This window comes from Rhipicephalus sanguineus, chromosome 11 (assembly GCF_013339695.2).
Source record: "Rhipicephalus sanguineus isolate Rsan-2018 chromosome 11, BIME_Rsan_1.4, whole genome shotgun sequence".
NCBI lineage: Eukaryota > Metazoa > Arthropoda > Arachnida > Ixodida > Ixodidae > Rhipicephalus > Rhipicephalus sanguineus.
The window spans coordinates 107,963,618-107,985,663 of NC_051186.1; the positions used below are offsets into that span (position 1 = coordinate 107,963,618).

The window sequence follows — 22,046 nt, forward strand, 5'->3', positions numbered from 1 at the left end:
GCGGGTTGCCACGCAATGTGCAGCGCACCAATATGCACAACATATGGACCCCTGCAGGCCCGCCGCATTTCTGCCGCGCCCGTCACCTCACACCGAACAACATGCGCGTAGCCAAAGCAGAGCTGCGCAGAAGCCACGTCCCGCGAATGAACCACCCGCCGCACCGACGGGTCATGGGCTTCACAATTTTACCTGCTCCCGAGGAAGACCAAAGGTTGGCGACCCTATGGAGGTTACAGTGCGCTCAACGCCCGTACCATCCCGGGCAAGTACCCCGTCCACCACATATAGGACTTCACCCATCGCGTTGACGGCTGTCATCTCTTCCGCGTGCTCGGGTGCTATGAAGGATGGCCCGACTTTGGCGGGCTAACCACCTTTTGAACGAGCTAACAGCACGCAAATATCAAATCTATTCCTCAGCGCGCTGCGTTCGTTTGGTTACGACGGAATGCCGCGTCACGTCAAGGGCGGTCAACAATGTTGGGCCGTGTCTTCAAACCAGATGCATATTCATTTGTTTGTCGTTCCATTGAGTGCAGAAGTGCACCCATGCTAGCAAAGTGTCACAAAGTTTTAATAACGATATTTTAAATGCGAAGCATTTTTAGCGAACCTTAGAGCACTTTGAGCGTTCCTGTTTATCTATCTATCTATCTATCTATCTATCTATCTATCTATCTATCTATCTATCTATCTATCTATCTATCTATCTATCTATCTATCTATCTATCTATCTATCTATCTATCTATCTATCTATCTATCTATCTATCTATCTATCTAGCCGCCTACGTCTGGGTTCGCTCGTGATCACCTCTTCAGCTTTGTGTAGACCATAATTAGTATGGGAGGGTAAGAGTCTTTGCCGAATATGTCTGGCTGGTCATGACATGAATAACGTGAAAATCTTCTCGCATACGTCGCCAAGCCCTTTCCTCCACACACGTGTGGCACATACCCGTATACCACGGGCCGCGGTATGCAGGTATGCGCCACAGGTGATTGACAGTCTATATCTGCCCACGGACGGTGAGAACACACATTAGTTATTTAAATGCGAGAGCGTAAAAAATGAGACCGGTAGCGTTGACCCGACGAATGCAAAGAATAAATATCAGGGTCCCAGCACGAATCGAACCCAAGGATTTCGCGTGGCAATCAAGTGTTCTACCATAGAGCCAAGCCAGGTTTCGTAACTGCTTTGCAAAATGACCCTTCGCAGGCGTAATGTTGGTGAGACGTCAGTTGTGGTTGCACTGCTGGCTATCTAATTTTATAAACATTGCATACGGACTCTTATCATGCAGGCGTCAGGCCGGCTTAACGTCAATTGTAGTTAAGCGCCTTTCACTGAACTTGCTCTGCGGAGCATTATCCAAGGCAGATCCTTGCAAGCACAAGCGCTACATATCAGCTTACCGCTTCTGGTGTTGGTAGTACCTATGTTGCTGTTGGCATCGTTACATATCTGTAAACAAGCGATTATATAAAACCTATGCGGATGTTCAGTATGTATGTGCGTAAACATTTGCACGTATCTTTATCGTTATTTCGTAAGGTTTCGCTCATAAAAAAGCACCACAAGCAGCGTCCCTCCAGCGAAGGGTTCACAGCTCGAACACACATCCGCAAGAGAGACGATAAGGACACACAAGCGCTGCGCTCAGTGTCTACCGCTTTTGTGTCCGTGTCTTCGCTTTAGTGGGTTCTCTCTAGCTGTTACCCCTTTGCTTTACATTGAACCAGCTCGCCCAAACAGAAGTCTTGATGAATTCCCTCCGCATGTTTCCCTCTGCATGCTTCGCATAACCTCGATGCCCATGGTACATGGGATCTGCTGATTTTTTTAGAAGTACGGGCTGTTTAAATTACTTTTCAAGCGTTTGATGTCTGCACTAAGTGTCATTTAGAATAATCAGCACCGTGGCTGGAGCTAATCGCTGGGGCCACCTGTGTAATGATCAAGATTGGCCTGTACATTCTAACGCGTTGCTCAGCCGGCGTGCGCCATCTTCGTCCGCTTATTAATCGTCTGCTCGCTTTCCGAGCACGCGCGCCCAGCTCATTAGCTAGTTGGCTGGGAGGTAGACCTAGGTAATTGAGTCAGGACATGCTATGACCAAGCGAATTAAGCAAAGTCATGCTAAGGCCAAGCTAATTAGGCCACTTATTACTAAGAACATGCAAATGAAGCTGTGTAAAGCTAAGAACAAGCAAATTGTGATCATGCTAATTAGCACGAGAATAATTAGTGTGCACTAACTAAACCCAAGCTAATTAGGACCTTACTCACTAAGGTAGTCCTCATTAGGATTGTGCTGATTTGGGTTATGACAGTACGATGTAAATAAAACCTTACTAATTAAATAGGTGTAATTAATGCCGATGTAATAAAGACATTAACAATTAAGATATAACTATTGAATGGCACGTTCACTAAGACCTAGCTAATAATACCACCAAAATTGAGACCAAATTGACGTGATCACTCCGAACAGACCGAATCGACTGAGCAGACGAGCCACATTAAAAGCTAGAAAAAGCTAAGTGATCGGAATCTGCTCCGATTGCTCCAGCCTTGCACAAGTAGTGTGAGCTGACCAATTTATTTTATATGCAAAGGAGCTGCTGCTAGCGTCCACAGCATGAAACGCTTGACAGGCACACCTGTGCCAAGACAGTTGCGAGTGGCACTTGGGCCTTTCAGAATGAACGAGCTTGTACCCCAGATCACGCGTCAATGAGTTTGATTGATAGACGCCCACGGCAAAGATCGGGTCCGCCCACCACGTTTACTCTTACCGAGGACCAGTGCTCACGCCACAATGCCAGCTAGGGGCACGATTCATCTATGAGCCTATTCGCACAGACTATGCACACACGCACGAAGAACTAAAGCTTATATCATCACGTGGCTACGACGTCTCGCATTCAATTTCACTGTGCTCACGACGTACCACTCACGCCTAAAGTCACTGGAAAGGGAAAAGTACCGCGTTCGTTTTCTCTTCGCCGCAGTGCCCTTTTGGCGGCTTCGCCACATAATGGTCCAGCTCGCTCGCCTCGCTAGTGTCTCCCGGCCGCCGGGGCTCGACGCTTTGAAGGGCGATTGTTTCTATAGCTTTAGAAAAGCGTGCAGGTACATTAAAACATCCCGTATGGTTTTCATACTTCATCACAAGCCTGTCGAGGCATCGAAGAAGGCCTGGGTGCTGCGCTTTTAGGTGCAGCTGCCGTCGGAAAACGGGCAAAGCCGTCTTTGCTATTCCCAGCGGGAAAAAGGATGGCAAGCGACGGGCTGTGTGGCTGCACAAAATACGGCGCGAAAAATTTGTTCCCACGACTGATACCCGCCTTAGTGAGGCAAGCGTTTCATTGAGAATTCGCAAATGTTGTTTAGGGAAATGTTTGTCTTCGCTGTCTTAGTGCACCTTGTTTCGCGTGGTTGCGGCAAAAGGTTCATGCACAATAACATTGCCGGGCAGCTTTCAATTATGTATGGCGTAAAATTGACACCTTTGGTGTCATTGACACCAAATTGACACAATAACGTTGAGTGCGCCGTGAAAACTGACTGCTAGATTAGTACTGCGTGAAGTGACTGTTTGACAAACATAAATATTGTTGGTTACCATGAAACTAATGGCACGCGTGTCATGTAAGGCATGATTTACATGCCATGCTCACGGTGCACCCGCGGCTCGCTCGCTGGCTTGATATGCACCGAGATTGGTAGCGCGTGACGTGACTGTGTAATTGTGCCTTTTGTGTCGATCCGGCAGATCCCACGCATTGTGCGATTCAATCTAATGCGAAGCAGCCAGCAAAGAGCTTCCGATATCGCCGTGTTCGTCCTTGAGGCAGATGACGTCATTCATGTCATGACATCTATTTCACTATATATCTCATGTTTGTCATGCGTGCTTGCACGTAGCCTCTAGCTGGTATATCCAACGCATGACCTGTAATTTATGTTCGTCACACACCCACGTCATGCCTTACCAAATTTGGTATACATCCAGTTAACAAAACGGCCGGAAGCGCACAAAGACAGTGTAATGTAAACCATGCCGCACATGCCATGCATGTCATGATTCTCACGTTACCACGTGAGAATCATGATTCATGTTCATCATACAGTCACCTCGCGTTATTCCAATTTGGGTGTATATCAAGCTAGCAAACCGGCCGCGAGCGCACCATGAGCGTGCCAACTTAGTGATCCTGTATATGACATGCGAGTCATGATTTTCATGTTACCACCTGTCACTAACGTTCGTCATACAGCAATATCTCGTCATAATAATTTTCGTATATAATTATTTCATTAAGCGACCGCGAGCGCCCCGAGACCATGCCATGTAAATCATGTTTTCCATGGTATGCCTGCCATATGATTTGCACGTTATGACCGGTAACTTATGTTCGTCATACACACTTGTCACGCCGTATCAATTCTGGTGTGTACCAAGCTAGCGAAACGGCCGCGAGCGTGGCATGTAAATCATGCCGTACATGGCATACTTGTCATTATTTTCATGTGACCACCTGTAGTTTATATTCGTCATACAGTCATGTTATGCCATAACAAATTTGGTATACATCCCATTAACGAAACGGCCAGGAGAACAAATAGTCGTGGGCGGCTAGATAGATAGATAGATAGATAGATAGATAGATAGATAGATAGATAGATAGATAGATAGATAGATAGATAGATAGATAGATAGATAGATAGATAGATAGATAGATAGATAGATGAAAGGGCAGGTACGCCTAGTACTTTCCTTTTTTATTGACTTCACGAATGCCTTCGATAGTTTACATCATAAAATACTTCTTGCCAAACTTTAAAACTATGGGATTCGAGCACGTGCCGCTGGACTCGTGAACTTGTATTTGGCGCATCGACGTCAATACGTTAAAGTTAATGGGCACTCATCAGAAACGCTAGGTATTACCTCAGGTGTGCCGCAGGGAAGCTAGCTGGGGCCTTTTCTGTTTAATTTATATATTAACGACATCCACAATATTCATGATGACTCATTTTATGTTATATATTTGCGGATGACACCAGTGTATTTTTCAGCGGTAAAAATCCTGACGAACTGATAAGAAAAGCTAACGAAATGCTTACCACACTGGAAGGCTGGTCGAAACTAAACGCGCTAGAAATTAATGCAGCCAAAACGAAAGCGCTCATTTTCCGCCTGAAGGGTAAAGCTGTATCATTTCGTGAATCTTTGACTTATAGCTCAAAAAACATAGAAATCGTAGCAGCCTTTAAAACCCTTGGTGTTTGGTTTACGGAAAAGTTGCTGTGGTATATGCATGGCAACCACGTTTGTTTACCTGTCTCGCGTTTCGCTGGTCTCTTATACCGCAATAACTGCTTTCTTCCAACTAATATCAAATTGTTGCTTTTCAAATCGTTGTTTATGTCTCAAGTGAATTATTGCCAACTTGTATGGGGCACTGGCACGCACAAAACCTTAAAGGAGCTCTACGTCCTACAAAAGAAAGCTTTACACATCATTTATAACTTAGCCAGAGATCACCCTTCTGCACAGCTCTTCCGACCTGCCGATATCCTAACGGTTTTACAGCGAAAGATGTTATGAGATCATTTCACCTGCCGTTTTTGGCGCCGTAGTTGTCCGCCGCCGCCGCTGCCGCCGCCGCCGCCGCCGCCGGTGTCCGTAACCAGTATCGCTCGAAATAAGAAAAAAAAAAATAGGATGGAACGAGGTTCGAACCTGGGCCCTCTGCGTGGGAGCACAGTATTCAACCTGTGAGCCATACCGGTGCTTGAAACTGCTTTGCAAAAAGGTCATATACAGGCTTCATGACGGGAAGGAACCGCATTAGCATATGCAATATAGCGTGGTAGAAGAGTAAAATAAGCACCAAGCGTCGCACAACGCGAATTCTGTAACCAGGCGTCACACAATGCGACTTGCGCAACGAGTAGGTTGTGAAATGCTTCCAACCCATTACAAAGGGATCTGCCATAATTCTTCGTCGTCATCAGGCACAGCATCAACAAAGTGCGCATAATGCCTTACATGCGTTTAGCAGGTGCCACGGCTCTGTGTAAAATGACGAAAAATGGCACAGTGCCTGCTGCCCTACTTCGCAAAAATTACAACTATTCAGAGCGTAGTGGGTTCCTCGCAAGTGCACTTGTGTTGGTTTCCAAGGAAGCCCATAAGCGCATGATCCATTTCCTCGAGGTCTCAGTAAAACTCTTTGCCCCCCCCCCGTCTCTCTCCCACGTCAACGTATGTTATACGTTGACGTATAACGTTATGACGTTATGACGGGAGAGGGAAATAGCGAGCGGGCGTCACCCAATGCAAATTACATAACTGGTGGGCCGTTTAAAGCTTCCAACCCATCACAAAGGGCTGAGCCATAATTCTTCATCGTCATCAGTCATCGCGTCAACAAAGTGCACATAATGCCTTACAGACGTGTAGCTGGTGCTTCGCTTCTCCGCAGAATGACGCATAACGGCGTAGTAGGTGCTTCCCAACTTCACAAAAATTGTGATTTATGGCGTAGTGGGTATCTTTCTAGTGTACTTGTATTGTAGCCCCAAGAGAGCTTACAACGCCGCTCTTCCAGCTTTCGCTGTGAATGTGGTGCGGTTTCAGCGCAGGCCTGGCGTTTTTTTTAATACGTATACATTACGCCTTGTTCCTAGATATAAATATGAAATAAAGAACAATATTCCAACGCTTGCAGATTTGGCAGAGTTAGCTTAATACTCTTCTTCGTATCCCTTACGGCTCATGAGAAAGTACGAAACAAGAACACCACGCACAAATTACGGGACCCAGATGCTAAGAGTAATTTTGCCCTCTGTGTTAAATCTTTTATCGCAAAATGATTTTGATATTTCTTGTTGCAGGCCTGCGCTTCATGCTTTTTTCGTGAGCTGATACCTAAAATGTCAGCTTTGAACTTATCTTTGATGTATGTTATTTATTGCGTGCACCTGATGCGTTCTTTTTTGTGACTATGTGCGTGAATAATCTATGCTCCCTGCGTGTTTATACTTAGGTACGCCAGTTTTTTGTACACCGTCACTGCATGCTGAACTGTAATCGGCTGGGAAGCCTAGTCAAGCTCACAAGAGCTTTTTTCTTCCCATGCCCTCTGCTTCCTGAAGTGGAAAATAAAACGATTGATTGATAGATAGATAGACACTACGTTGAAACTCGCGGAAGATCGCTAAAGAATGCTTCGCATTTAATAAATGGCGACAGCCGAGCGCGTAAATGCCGCGTAGTTCACATTTCTTTATCGCGTTAGTACGCGTGCGTGCACGTGTAAGAAACTGAAAACTGCCGCCATTTCTTTCCTAATCAGGTAAAGAACAACGGCATGATTCATTCGGGGCTGCGAAAGCACACGCAATGCGTAAAACATGCGTTACTCCGCGTGAAATCAACACCGCGCCGCCGCAGCTTCGGCCGCGCTGGTACAAATATGGCGGCGGGCAGGACGGTCGCGGTACTTTTCCCGTTCCAGTGATTTTACTCACGCCATGAAGCAAGCACCCTTGTGGCATTTGCGGCGAGAAAGGTGATTGTTTACTTGTTTGTGGAGACATTGTTTCTTGCGATTCGTTAAGGCAGAAAAAGTTTCAGTCGTGCAATGTAAGTTGCAGTAACCTGTATATTTATTTACCTGTAACATTCGAGGGAAGCGAAACGAGCTGCACGAGAGTGCTGCGTGTGTACCCTTGCTGTACTCGAGATTGGAAAATTCCATGCTGCAGGTGGAACGAAAAAACTTGCCCAAAAGAGCGCAAATGCCCACGAACTCGCCTGTAGGAGGCGTGATATTCAATTTGCAAAATATAATCACACTGATGTTTCTGTACTAATAAATGCTGAATGAATGACGGCGCTCACGGGTTCGCACGCGGCGTTCCTTTGAAAACCGCTGCGAATGCCGCACATGGATTTGCTACGCCATGATCGTACTTTTAGCTGTTTTTATCAACGTGGTCATCGCGCTTCGCCCTGTCTTCCTACCATGACCACCGCAGTGCGAGCTCGGAGCAAACTCGTGTTCCCGAGAAGTGCGGGCCATCCTGCTTGGCTCCGCTGGACTTCGTGAAGGCCTACACAAAGATGCCAGTCAGTCCAGATGACGTCATGAAAAGCGCAGTCATTACCCCGTTCGGCTTGTTCCGGTTTATCTTCATGAGTTTTGGCCCTAGGAACGATGGACAAACCTTCCAACGCTTTTTGGACGAATTCGTCCATGACCTCGACTTCTGCTTCGTCTATCTTGGCGACATAGTCGTTTTTTTCCGTAATGCCGAAGAACATCACAGCCTCATTTATCTACTGTTCCAACGCCGTGATGACCACCTTCAACTCATCAATGTCCAAAAGAGCACGCTCGGCGCTTTCATTGTCAATTTCCTCAGTCACGAAATTCCATCATACTGAACTGGACCCTTACCACAGCACATCTCAGTCTTTCAAGGTTACACTCAACCTACCACCGCTAAAGACCTTTTCCGCTTTCTCGGCTTGCTCAATTTTTAAACGAGTTCCTTGCCGCGCGTAGCCGACTAACATGAGTTCTCGGCTGGTCTAGGAGAAAACCAATGCATCACACGGACACCTACTTTTGGAGCAACCATTCCAAGAATGCAAAGCTGCTGTCTGCACCGACACGACTCTCTCTTTTTTCGGGGCAGACGCTCCTTTGTGCCAACACCTTAGGACCCAAGAGCGTTGCCGTTGCCCATATTTTTCTTTCATCTAATCGGCTTTCCCACTAAATTTGCGCTTTCGGTTATATTAAAACCCCTTTTCATTTATGTTTATTGGCTTTATACCTGGTATGCTTCGGCAGGTACAGGTTTTTCCCATGCCTTTATTTTTGCTTTTTATTTTTATCGCAACAATGGGAATGAATTTTACTGGGGCAGACGCTCCTTTGTGGCTCTTCACGGACGCATCTAGCCTCGCCCTTGACGCCACCGTTATGCAACGACTGGACAACACCTGGTATCCTTTGGCTTTCTTATCCAAGAATGTCTCAGCTTTGATAACTGTTTATTTTATTACAAGGTACCCCTGTCACTCAGCTAGATATACATGATCATCTGCATATCCTATGAACCGGTTACCAATGGCGGACAAGTTTTTTTCGCCTGCCCACCTAACCTGCTAAAACGGCTGCTTGGGCGAGTTGGTTCATGATCAAGATAGATTTACCAGCGCAAAAAAGACAGGACATTTAGGAAGGACACACACATAGCGCTGCACTCACAACTGATTTATTACTTCGAACGCAGGGCCTTTTTGTAGGCACGCGTCGAAGCAACAGAAAGATAACATCGAGAAAAGAAACGGTGGGAACCACGTGACACTGCTTGCCGAAAAGACAATCTACCAACGGTAACTGCGCAGTCGAAAAATTGTTACGCTACAAAGTACGCCCCCGATATGAAAGAAGTGACACTATAATTGATCTTAAAACCAACCGGCAAGCCAGAAAAGCCATTTCTTATATTTCATTTTAGTTTTTAATGTTTTATACTTTTTATTATCTTTCTTGTGTGGCTGCCTTGGCTTTTCTGGCTTGCCGGTTGGTTTTAAGATCAATTATAGTGTCACTTCTTTCATATCGGGGGCGTACTTTGTAGCGTAACAATTTTTCGACTGCGCGGTTACCGTCGGTAGATTGTCTTTTCGGCAAGCAGTGTCACGTGGTTCCCACCGTTTCTTTTCTCGATGTTATCTTTCTGTTGCTTCGACGCGTGCCTACAAAAAGGCCCTGCGTTCGAAGTAATAAATCAGTTGTGAGTGCAGCGCTATGTGTGTGTGTCCTTCCTAAATGTCCTGTCTTTTTTGCGCTGGTAAATCTATCTTGATCACCTAACCTGCCCTTGCCTTTGCACAAAAACTTTCAACCATGTTTCAACATTTGCTCAATTTGCGTCAAAATATATTTTTCTTATTTGCCACCATCGTTCGTCAAGAGCACGATCTCTACTGCGAGCTATAAGGTACTGAGGTATTTTCCTTTAGTCCTAATTTCTATTTTTCTCAAGATAGATATTTTAAAAATTACACGCTTGTAGTGAACAACACCACAAACGTTGTAACTTGTTGGCTCATAACTTTCCGCATAGGTAAGGGATCCAAATGATACAGTAGTTTGGAGAAAAGGACAAGTTTTACGGTGATAAAGAAATTATGAGCAAAAAAATTGGGGGACCCTTAAGCTTCGCCTTTAAGAGTTGAACGCGATAGCGAAATCCGGCCCCTAGTGCGCACTTCAACCACTAAGTGCATACTTATTAATGTGTATTGTTACACACACGCGCACACAGACACACACGCACGCGCGCGCACGTATGGTACAGGTTTTTTTATCTAAAGCAAGAGTCTCACGGCCTCCAAGATACACGCCGCGCGCCCGCCACCTCGGAGGCCATGAAGAGTCGAGACATATTTCTCACAATGCCTCACAGATGGCAGCACATTACCTAGCGTTTGCCGTTTGCTTGATCAAGCCGGCGTTGGCTTGATATGTTTTCCGCTAGATGGACGTAGTTGTCCATTTTTAGAGCTGTTTGAAAGTTCGTGTGTGTTTTTAGCGGCGATGGCTGCACTATCCCGGCCTTTTCCGGCGTAGTTTGATGGCCTCGCGAATGCACCTAAAAATCGCCGAATGGGCTCGTTTTCGTCGTGACACCTGCCGAACAAAATGCGTTGAAGACTCTCCTTTTACTACATGGCATTTATATAGTGTTTTTCTTCCGAAGCAGCTGCAAGTACTATCGTGGCTTTGTGGTAGGACGCCTGCTTGCCACGCGAGCGGCCCGGGTTCGATCCTCAATGAGGCCGAATATTTTATTCTTTATTTTATTTGCTTCTTTCTCGATTTTTCAGTCACGGACGATTTTTCGCTCACAACCAACGGTGACGACGCCGACACCACAATTTCTGCGACACGAGCTCTCTAACGCTCTCGCGTTAATATTTCGCTGAACTCATGAATTCTAAAGTTGCACTCTTCTTGTGAAGTCTCGTTGTTGAACCTACAACTACTGCGATATTGCTTATAGGTTCAATATAAACATTGTAGTCTTTAGCGGCTCTGAATAATCTCTGTTGTTTCACCCATAGCAGTCTACACTCTCTTACTGATTTTTAGGTGTCATTGTGGACCGAAAGCCATCGCGCTTCTCACTTGAAAACGATACACGCAGCTATTTTCCACGAATTGAGATTAATCACAGAAAAAAGAAACATGGGGACCATCAGTGGGCTCTATGCTACAGCATAACTAAGCACTTGTTAAGTCGATTAATGTGCTGAAATATTGACAGTGACCATAGATTGTCACGCCGCCAAGCGGATGTCAGGAGAACCCCCACGAAGAGGGTCAGCGGTCTACAATCTGGCAGCTTGGGCAACCGTTCCCTAGTTCGTCTGTGCTAGTCCGATTGTTGACGCGTGGGCAGATTAGGAACGCTACGACTTTGCATGCTTCCTGGGTCAGTGAAAAAACCGGGTCCTCCGTGACACGAGAAATCTGATTCGTTATTGCGAGACGTGACGTGGCAAGTAACTCTTTCAATGACAGCGTACAGATATCAGCTTCGCAAGGTTTTCTGTAGCCACGTGGGCTAGTTAAATGTTGCCGTCTGACCTGTTTAGTTGAAGCCACCCTTTTTTACTTGCTTATGGGTACCGTGCATACGTTAGGAGCCGCCGCAGTCGCGCGCTGCTTCCAGCGCCAAAGCACCCACGGCAGCAGATCTGGCGGGATAAGGGGGCAGTCAACGCAGGCGGCGGCAAGCCACTGCGCCGTGTTTTGGTGCTTCGCTTGAGGCGTTTCCTTTCCCGTTTGCTTACAAAAGACGTCAAATTGTTAGCAGCTGACCGACAACGTAGCGTTAGCGCGGATGCTTCTTTTCGCCAAACCTCGTGTATCCTCAGGCGAACGCGGCAACATTAAATACATGAGCTGGCGGAAGACAACGGAGGTGACGAGCCCGTTGAGCAAAACTGCCCACGTGTAACGCGGGCCGTCTCACTCACCAAACAATCACAGCTTATCACCTTCGGGCTAATGCGGCAGCGAACTCAGCAGCTTCAAACTGGCGATACCAGCAATCGCACTGTCACGGCCGCTGAATGAAAAAACGCGTTCCATCGAACGGCCATGGCGCTGCATTCGCTGCGCCGACTTAATCAGTGCAGCCGAGTTCGTCGTCGTGGCTCGTGTTTTGCTGCCATGGCACTGCAAAGCGTGCCAATTATTATTACCTTTGGATTCAGGTAGCTACGTAATATAGTTTCTTCCGAGGAGCTAACCTGAAGAAGGGCAGGGACCTCCTCGAAGCGGGGCACGTTCACGGCGTCGTGGGAGAGGTGTTGCTCGGCAGATCAAGAATCACGGGCAAATGCAACCCCGCAAAAAAATACCCCATTTCTTTACAAAACTTTTGTCGTCGAACGAGTGCGATCCACCGTTCACGCCGATTTCGTTGATATTCTCTAAATAGAAACCGGTAAAACGCGTGCCCGGAGAATTCCTGCAGATGTTATTGCACCCAACAACGCAGCAATTATTCCTGGAGTTCGGCATCCTACTAAGAGCGGAACTGGCACAAAACGAACTGCCCGCGAAAATACCTCGCGCCGTCGTAGCGGGGGCGTGGAGTGAGCAGGGGCGCAATCGCGGAGTGATGTTGTATGCTATATTATTCTTATCGTCCACCACCTGCGGCTGACTGACCACGTTGATAACGCGGACGGATCATCGGTCTGCTCACTGACCAAGCGCGAAAAGCACGAAAAGTATAGTCATCGTAAAAGGCATAGTTCCTCGACTTCACCACATTGCGAGCGCGTCAGAGCATCCCGCCAAATCTGCGCTTGTTGCCGCTAGGGAAGCCTTCGCTCGGGCAGCGGAGTTACATCTGCACGGAGCCTATAGCATTCTTCAGGGTTTTTGTAATGCACGAATTCCATAACATTGTACGCGGAAAGTCGCACGGGCTCGCGATGTGCTCTTCTATAACTAGGTAACCTAAAATTGGCGATATTTCAAAATCGAGCGATTTATCCTTTGTCACAAAAGCGCCGGTATGTATCGTAGGAGCGAGCTTTAGGTCACTCGAAAACGCGTCCGCTCCATGGCTGCTGTGAAGGGAATGCTCTAAACGCCGTCCTTCACCTGTGTGTTGCTTTTATAGCCAGCGCTGCGCCGCTTCGTTTGGTACGTTTGTTGGTAGGTGGCACCAAAGTGCAAGCGGTTTTCTTTTTCAAAGGTTTGAGAGCAAGATGTTCTGCAAACACAACCAGTCACGTTTCTCTAACTGTAAGCATGGTGATGCGGCGTTGTCGTGGTGTTTGTGCGGAGGGAATACTTCTGATTGCTTTCAGCAGTGATGTTGAAAGAAACCATCTCGATGACGAGGATTTTTCGATGGACGTAGAACTCTGGGAAAGCACCGAGAGTGATAGCGACAATGAACGAACTGGTGCTAACTGACGAGAAGCGAGTTCCCCAGCGTGTTAATAAGTCATTCGGATTGTCTTTATTCTAAAATAATCTCGAGCGAGATCAGTATAAAAGCATAGTTTTACTTGTACAATGCATGTAGCGCGACTTGTGGACATTATGGAGCGCAGCATGCCGCCAACATGCTCGAGCTTGATCAGCGGAAGCGAAACGGTTAGATCGATGATACGTACAGTTACGGCCATGATTTACGCCTCTGCTAACTTCGCCCGCACTTCACCGGTACCTTCCGAACGCCATTGTCGTTGGACGAATTTTCGCAACGTCAAATTGTTCGACGTTGCGAAAAGCATACGTGTACGTTCTTTTCGATATTCATGCTTGCATCGTGCTGATCGAGCCAGCAACATCCGAGAGAAGTGAATAGCGCACGGCAAAAGTATGAGCATGGCTGTGACACAAGCGCTACTCGATGGGATGTTAAAAATTATTGTGATCTCGCATCCATTTCAGTGCAGCTGATGCCCTCATCCGGCGGAAGTGGCACGGGCCGTACGTCCTGTGCTAACAAATGGGTTGACCCTCATGCGGGCCCCCGCAGGGGCGTCTGGGCAAGCAGGCGTTTGGTGTGGAGCGACACCACGGACCCGAGCTAAGGGGGGTCTCGACCCCTCCCACGCCTAGCCGTGCGTAGCATTGCCGTGTCCGGGGAAAAGGGGTTCCTGGGGGTTGATCCGACGCCGGGTGATTGGACCTTTAAGGCCCCCCGGCAAAACCAGCACAACCCTTTGGCCCTGGCTTCACGTAGACGGCACCCCTGGGCTGACCCACCCAGGGGAAATCGGCAGTCGCCTTTTCCTGTCTCTCTCTACCCTCATCTTCGTCTTTTCCTCACACTTTTCATCTGTCCTGTCCTATCCTATCTTCTGTTTACTTCAAATTTTTCATGGCGGCAAGGGTTAACCTTGTGTGGATGACCAGTCTTGGCTCGCCATATGTGGTTATAGCGGTGGTGTACAGCTGGCGCTCGCAGACTTGTCCTCGCACATTTCCTGTCTCTTCCCCTTGTTGGGCTAGGTGGTGGGTGGTTGGCACCACCGCCGAAACATAACGCGAATGCTATAATAAGCACATCATTTTCGAAATCCGATCGTACCCTGAAATGGGTACGGACCGAAGCACCTCTCCAACTCTTTACAAAGAAACATGAACACTTTCCGAAGTACCACGTTATTCACAGTGAGCAGTCAGACGAAAAAGCGAGAACTATCTCAACCTTTTTGGTGGCAAGAAGCTTAACTGAAAAACTGGGACCAGGTTACAAGGCATCTAAGATGGCTAGTGGCGATCTGCTTCTTGAGCTCAAAGACAGAAAGCAGTATGAAAACCTCTCTCAGCTCACATCATTTGGAAGTATCCCTGTCACAGTCACGCCACATAGGTCCATGAACACCGTTCGTGTGTCGTCTCAGATGAGGATCTGTTCAACATCTCCGAAACTCAAATCCTTGACGGATGGAAACAACAACACGTCGTCAATGTACAAAGAATTAAAATAAGAAGGGAAAACCAAGAGAAGGCAACCAAACACCTAATACTAACATTCGGATCGAGCGAGCTACCAGAAACCATAGAAACAGGCTACGCAAAACTGAGAGTCCGTCCATACGTTCCAAACCCACGAAGATGTTTTAACTGTCAAAGGTACGGCCATAGCTCTCTAACATGCAAAGGACAACCCACTTGTGCCAGGTGTGCCTCTAAGGACCACATGTCAGACAAATGTGAGGCTGTAGCTCACTGTGTGAACTGCGGTGATGACCACCCAGTGTACTCACGGTCCTGTACTGTGTGGAAGAAAGAAAAAGACATTATTTCATTGAAAGTGAGAGAAAACATTTCTTTTAGGGAAGCCAGAAAGAGATGCTCACCATTCCATGGCACAACTTATGCCGATGCGGAGCGTCAGGGGTCAGCGTCTCACCGGCCTCCACCACTTGCCCTGCCCGCGCTGGGCGGGCGATCGGCTGTGGCACCAGCCCCCAAGGCGGCAGTAGCTCAGGCTACTCCGCCAACGCGCGAACAGAGCCCGCTGACTCGAGGGTCATCGTGTCTCAAGGCCTCGTCTCACCAGGCGAGGCCCGAAAACCGAACTGCCAGCTCGCGGATGCGGGCATCCAGTGCCTCGCAATAGGCAATGGACACGACGTTGGCACCTCAGGTGCCTAAAGAACGGCGCGGTTCTTCCGACCGTGTCAAGAAAACAAAACAGCTCATCAGGGGGCCGGACGGCGCTCCTGCCTCCTGAAAGAGAAAACAATGCACGTGAACACTCACCACTTTCTTACAGCACACACAGCACCATTTCATATTTAATATGGAGCCACATATAATACAATGGAACATAAGAGGCCTTCTTAAAAACCTCGATAATATACAGGAACTTATCCACAACCTTAGTCCAAAAGTTCTGTGTTGACAGGAGACACACTTAAAATCTAAGCACACTAATTTTCTCTGCCCTTACGCCATTTTCCGAATGGATCGCGATGAAGCTGCGGCTCATCAGGTGGCGTAGCCATTACAGTAGACAGAAGTGTAGCATGTGCAGAACTAGAGCTTCAAACAACCCTTGAGGCAGTTGCCATGCGAGCCGTTCTTTTAATTAAACTAATTACCGTTTGTTCACTCTATATACCTCGCTTCGTCATTTGTGTATTTTCCGCGCTCCCAGTTCGCTGAACGAGGAAAATGAATTACCAACTGGCCCACCTTTCGATCCTCCTGCTCTATATACCACCACACTTTCAGCTCCATAAACGGGACCTAGAATTATTAATCGGTGAGCTACCAGAGCCCTATTCGACGACCGAGGACGTGTTATTGAACAACTTCTTTTCGCCTCTAAATTAGGTCTCTTGAACACGAATGAGCCCACGTATTTTAGCCTCGCAAAGAAATCATACTCCGCCATAGATCTTAGCATTTCATCGCCCTCGCTTTTAACCTATTTTATATGGAATGTTTTTAAAAACCTTTACGGAAGTGACCATTTCCCGGTCATCCTGAGTGCACCAATTGAAAACGAACCTATTCCGCAGGCGCCTCGGTGGAAGGCTGACTCAGCCGACTGGGAACATTACCAAACCCTGACGCACATGTCATGGGCCGACATGTCTGCTCTAAGCATAGAAGACACCGTAAAGTACTTTACATCTTTTTTAGTTCATGCCGCTTCCAAGTGTGTTCCTGAAGCGAGCGGTGCAGCATCAAAACGCCGGGTTCCTTGGTGGAGCAATGAATGCAGAAAAGCGCGAAGAAAGCAAAACAAAGCATGGGGTATGCTACACGAATCTCCAACAGCAGAAAACCTCGAAATCTCGAAATCACAGGGAAGGAGAACGCGCCGACAAGCACGGCGAGAGAGTTGGGCAAAATTTATAACAAGTATCAACTCTTACACAGACGAGGGGAAAGTATGGAACAAGCTAAAAAGAGTTAAAGGCCAACAAACATGCTCACTGCCCCTGGTAAACACCCCAAAGAGAAAGCTTGGAAGACCAAGCTAATTTTCTGGGCGCACGCTTCCAACACATATCCAGTTCATCACACTACTCTCATACATTCCAAAGGTACAAAGCACAAATGGAACAACAAAACTTAGAACGAAAATGTACAAAAAACGAAGAATATAATCAACCATTCTGCTCAGCAGAACTTCTGGCATAACTAAACAGCTGCACTAAGTCTGCTCCTGGTTCCGATCGAGTCATATATGAGATGCTGAAACACCTGCCCTCCGAAACACAGGAAACCCTGTTTTCCTTATGATGCCCTCTACTTGGAAGGAGGCCATAGTCATTCCAATCCTGAAGCAGGGAAAGGATCCATCCTGTGTTTCCAGCTACCGACCTATAGCATTAACAAGTTGCCTATGCAAAGCGTTTGAGAAAATGAATAACTGCCGCTTAACACATTTCATAGAATCAAAGAAGCTGCTTGATCCATATCAGTGCGGCTTCCGAGAAGGTCGATTCACCACTGACCACCTCGTACATATTGAGTCGCAAATTCGCGAGGCTTTTGTCGACAGACAATTCTTCCTCTCAGTATTCCTCGACATGGAAAAGGCATATGACACGACATGGCCCTTTGGAATACTGAGAGACCTCTCACCCTTAGGCATACGTGGCCGGATGTTAAATATAATCGAACGTTATTTGTCGAACCGCACATTCCGTGTTCGTGTGGGCAATGCGCTGTCACGAGCGTTCGTGCAGGAAACGGGCGTATCACAAGGTGGTGTGCTTAGCTGTACGCTTCTTATTATAAAAATGAACTCGTTTCATCTTTCCATCCCACGAACCATGTCTTATTGTACATATGTGGACAATATCCAGATAGCATTCAGATCATGTAATTTAGCGATTTGTGAGCGCCAGGTCCAGCTTGAGCTGAACAATGTTTCAAAATAGGCAGATGAGAACGGATTCCGGTTAAATCCACAAAAGAGCACCTGTGTTCTCTTCTGTAGAAATAGAGGCCTCCACCCGAATCCCGAAATTGGCCTCCATGGTCAACGGCTACCTGTAGAGGCGGAGCATAAATTTCTAGGATTAATACTCGACTACAAGCTCACATTTATACCACACATCAAGTATATAAAAAACAAATGTATAAAAACAATGAATATCCTAAAACTACTGTCACGCACTGCGTGGGGTAGTGACAGGAAGTGCCTGATGAATCTATACAGAAGCCTCATCCGCACGCGCCTCGATTACGGGGCCGTTGTTTATCACTCCGCGACACCAAGCGCATTGAATATGCTTGATCCTGTCCACCACCTGGGCATTCGCCTTTCGACGGGTGCTTTTCGGACAAGCCCGGTAGAAAGCCTGTATGTGGAATCGAATAAGCGGTCGCTCCACTTGCAGAGATCCTACCTGACTTTCGCATATTTTCTCAAGGTGAACGCGAACAACGAACACCCCTCACACTCCACTATCAATGATCTGTCCAGTTGTGCCATCTTTAAAAATCGTCCGGCGGTGAGACATCCCTACTCACTTCGTGTGAGGGGCCTGGCTGAGGAAATTGATGTGCCACTTCTTGAACACCGTCTGATGGCTCCCGCTGTGCATCTCCCGCCGGGGCAGTGACTGCGATACATCCTTCGAGGAAGTTACAAAGCACGCGCCTATCGCACATATCCGTACATACTTCCTCGAACTGCAGCGTAAGTACACTTGTCCGGAATTTTTCACCGATGTTTCGAAGTCTCACAGTGGTGTGTCCTATGCAGCGGTCGGCCCATCGTTTTCGGATGCCGGCGCTCTGCACCCGAATACAAGTATCTTTACAGCTGAGGCTTATGCGATATGTGTGGCTGTTAAACACATTAAACATTTACAACTACAAAATGCAGTTATATACACGGTCTCCCTAAGCGTCGTAAAGGCTTTGAAAACATTGAAAAGACATAAAAATCATGTCCTTGTCTCACTTTCACTGTTATGCACTGTCTATGCACTCGGACAGCATATCGTGGTGTGCTGGGTGCCAGGGCACCGCGAGATTCAAGGAAACGTGCTGGCAGACCAATTAGCTGCAACCGCCCACGACAAGATACATCTATAGGCAACGCTCATGGCTTACTGGCAACGCTCATGGGACAGTGAAACACAAAATAAATTGCACTTGGTGAAGCCATACCTAGGACACTGGTCACCCATATCAAAAACGCGTCGTACACACGCACACCTTCTCTTCGGTGGCGACCCACCGAGGTGCGATAGATGTGGTGGGCAACTAATAGTGCTGCGCATACTCGTACAATGCTCAGGACTGCAGTCTTACAGGAAAAAACACTTTGCATTAATATACCAACAACGCGTACCACTTCGTGCATCAGTGCTAATAGGAAATGAACCTCTTTTCAAACATGGAGCTCTATTAGAATGCCTAATAGATGTAAGAACTTTTAACGTTATATGCCCAGGGACTCCGCAGCACGGCCTCTCAGCAGAGGTTGCTGCTGCGGTATGTATAATTGAGAGAGCACTGACCTCCCAGCCCTTGGAGTCAAAGGTATCAACGAGGTAGCAGTGCTAATGCCACACTTTGTCACTTTATTACCATGATCGCCTATCACTCATCTTAATCACGCATGTTTCACGTCACTTTCATGATTTTAATAATTACATATTTTTACGCACCTTTAGTGCGCAGAATTTTAGGCCCTTATCCAGCCACTAAACACCATCACTGATCATATCGTCTGTCCCATGACTTGGCGCTCTTTAGCCATCATTGGCCCTTGCGCCATTAAATACCATATATCATCATCCTCATGCGGGCGCCATCTTGAATCGCACAGCGCACCACCTTCATGGGCATTGCGAATAGCTCTCTCGTGCTTTCTATAACTTCCAAGACAAGTCTCCGATTACTTCAGCGCATACAAGTACAGGCACTACGCGTTTGCCTCGGCTTACCGCGAGGAACCTCAACGGCCAGAGCAGTTATATTGGCTCGAGAACATGTACGTCATAACCACGTAATGTTAACACATACGTAATAACCGACGTTCTGAGCTCGCACATTCGACTTATTTCATAAATTATGTCGAGCCATCTTCCGTACTCGCCACAGGCGTCGTTCGCCAACGTCATGAACTCTCACCGTGCGTGAGTTCCTACCATCGGGTTGGACAGCCTCGGCACGTTCCCCATCAGCCTTGTGGTGGTTACGTCAACCATTGTTGCGCCTTTACGTCACAGGAAGAAGAAACAGAAATAACTTTGTTCCATGATCTTCAAAAAGCTCTTCATTGCTTCCACATTTTCTATGCTGAAAAAACCTCTACACGTATGTCTATACCACTCAGACTAGTTCCACCGGCTGCGCCTTCACCGCATCGAGAGATGTCCATCTCAAAAGATATATCACGTGAGAACGTTGACTGGCTTGGAGCTTCTTTCCTTCTGAGGTCCGTCGAATAAATCAACAACGGGTTACTCGATGACTAGTATTCTGCGGCTCACAGGAAGCTACAACGCCTTTCGCCAACACTTATTTGCGGATCCTATTAACACCTTTTGTCGGAAATACGAGAATTGATGCAGTTTGCAATTCAAAGAATGGACGCAACATCGTGTTTCAGTGTTCATCTCGCCTATGAAGCTTCCAGAGAAGCACATGTTGAACAAAACCTTGTTTCTATGCCTGTATAAAGGATTGATTTGACGCAGCGCTAAAATAAAGTCACATCGTGACACTACAGAAGGGCCATCAGAGTTGTGGAAGAAACTATTAGCACCTCTTTTCTTACTGCCTGTCCAACGCAATGGGGAGGCTTCACCTCGTCTTCAAGAACGATCTCCACGACTGCGGCACTTACCTGGTCTTACTCACGAGGAACATTCAGTGCTGTATCGTCTGCGCCTGCGCGTAGCATTCCTCAACGCATACTCATTTAAAGTCGAGGCATCCGACACCGCCGAGTGCAACGACTGCGCCGTCGAAGAAACTTTTAGCACCATAGGGTTACCCTGTCTTACGCAAATGAGAGCCTTCCCCTCCATACTACTCTACAACGCCTGGACGGAAACGCTTCTACCATCAAGATGTTCGGACAAGGGGACAACTCATCACAATTCCCCAACGTCGCAAAAGCGCTGTTGCAGTTTCCTAAGGATGCCGAACTGATTCGCCGTCTGTGATATCAAACGCGGGAATGCTACATCAGCGGCGGCAGTGACTTTTTCTCCTCGTCTCTAACTTTCCTTCGCCTTCCTCAGTGCTGCACAGTCTACCGTGATCAGCCCGAGTTAACCTACCTGTCTTTAATTTATCATTCTCATCTTCCTCCTAAACACGAGGAAGATGGAACTGGAGGAAGATTCTCATCTTCCTCCTAAACACCTTGCTCTTATACTGAAAACATGGCAAAAAGGCAATTCTGCGCAAAAATATGTATTGTAGTTGTGAAATGCCGTAACGTAACAATGCAATTAGTACAGCGCACGGGTATCGCGAAAAAACATTTTTGTCGTAATAATTATTTCTGTTTGTGCATGTCTATCGAAAAATACACATTCTTCAGACAGTTCTGTTGATGTGTCCTATTGTAACTGTATTTTCGTCTGTACAGGCTGCGTCTGCCACTATTTATCAGCATTCGGACGATGGTACCAAGGTTGGTATCACTACGACCCCAGGCATCGACAGTGTTTTCGAGGCGGAGAAGCAAACAACTGCAACGGGTTTGAAACCCTCAGCAAATGCACTCGGAGATGCATATTGAGATGGCCCTCGTGACGAGTTTTTGCACATACCGTATGATATATCTCAGTGAGGAGGAAAGCGAAAAAGACGGCGCCTGCTACATTGCTTTTATGGTGCAATGTCCGAGATCTCACTAATAAAAGTTTTTAAAGACGATAGTCTTTCTTGGGGAACTTAAACGCCGAAATTTTGGTCTGTCTTTCTGCCTGTCCTTCTGTCTGTCTTTCTGTTTGTCGGCACGTCC

General features: G+C 47.1%; 1 long non-coding RNA gene across 1 annotated transcript in view; it reads left to right on the forward strand.

The window, feature by feature from the left end:
* Positions 1–21,837, forward strand: part of LOC119373799 (uncharacterized) — a 40,711-nt gene extending 18,874 nt beyond the window's left edge. The window contains exon 4 of the long non-coding RNA XR_007414325.1: positions 21,669–21,837. This is a non-coding gene — a long non-coding RNA (uncharacterized LOC119373799). The remainder of the gene's footprint in view (positions 1–21,668) is intronic.
* The last annotated feature ends 209 nt before the right edge of the window (positions 21,838–22,046 follow it).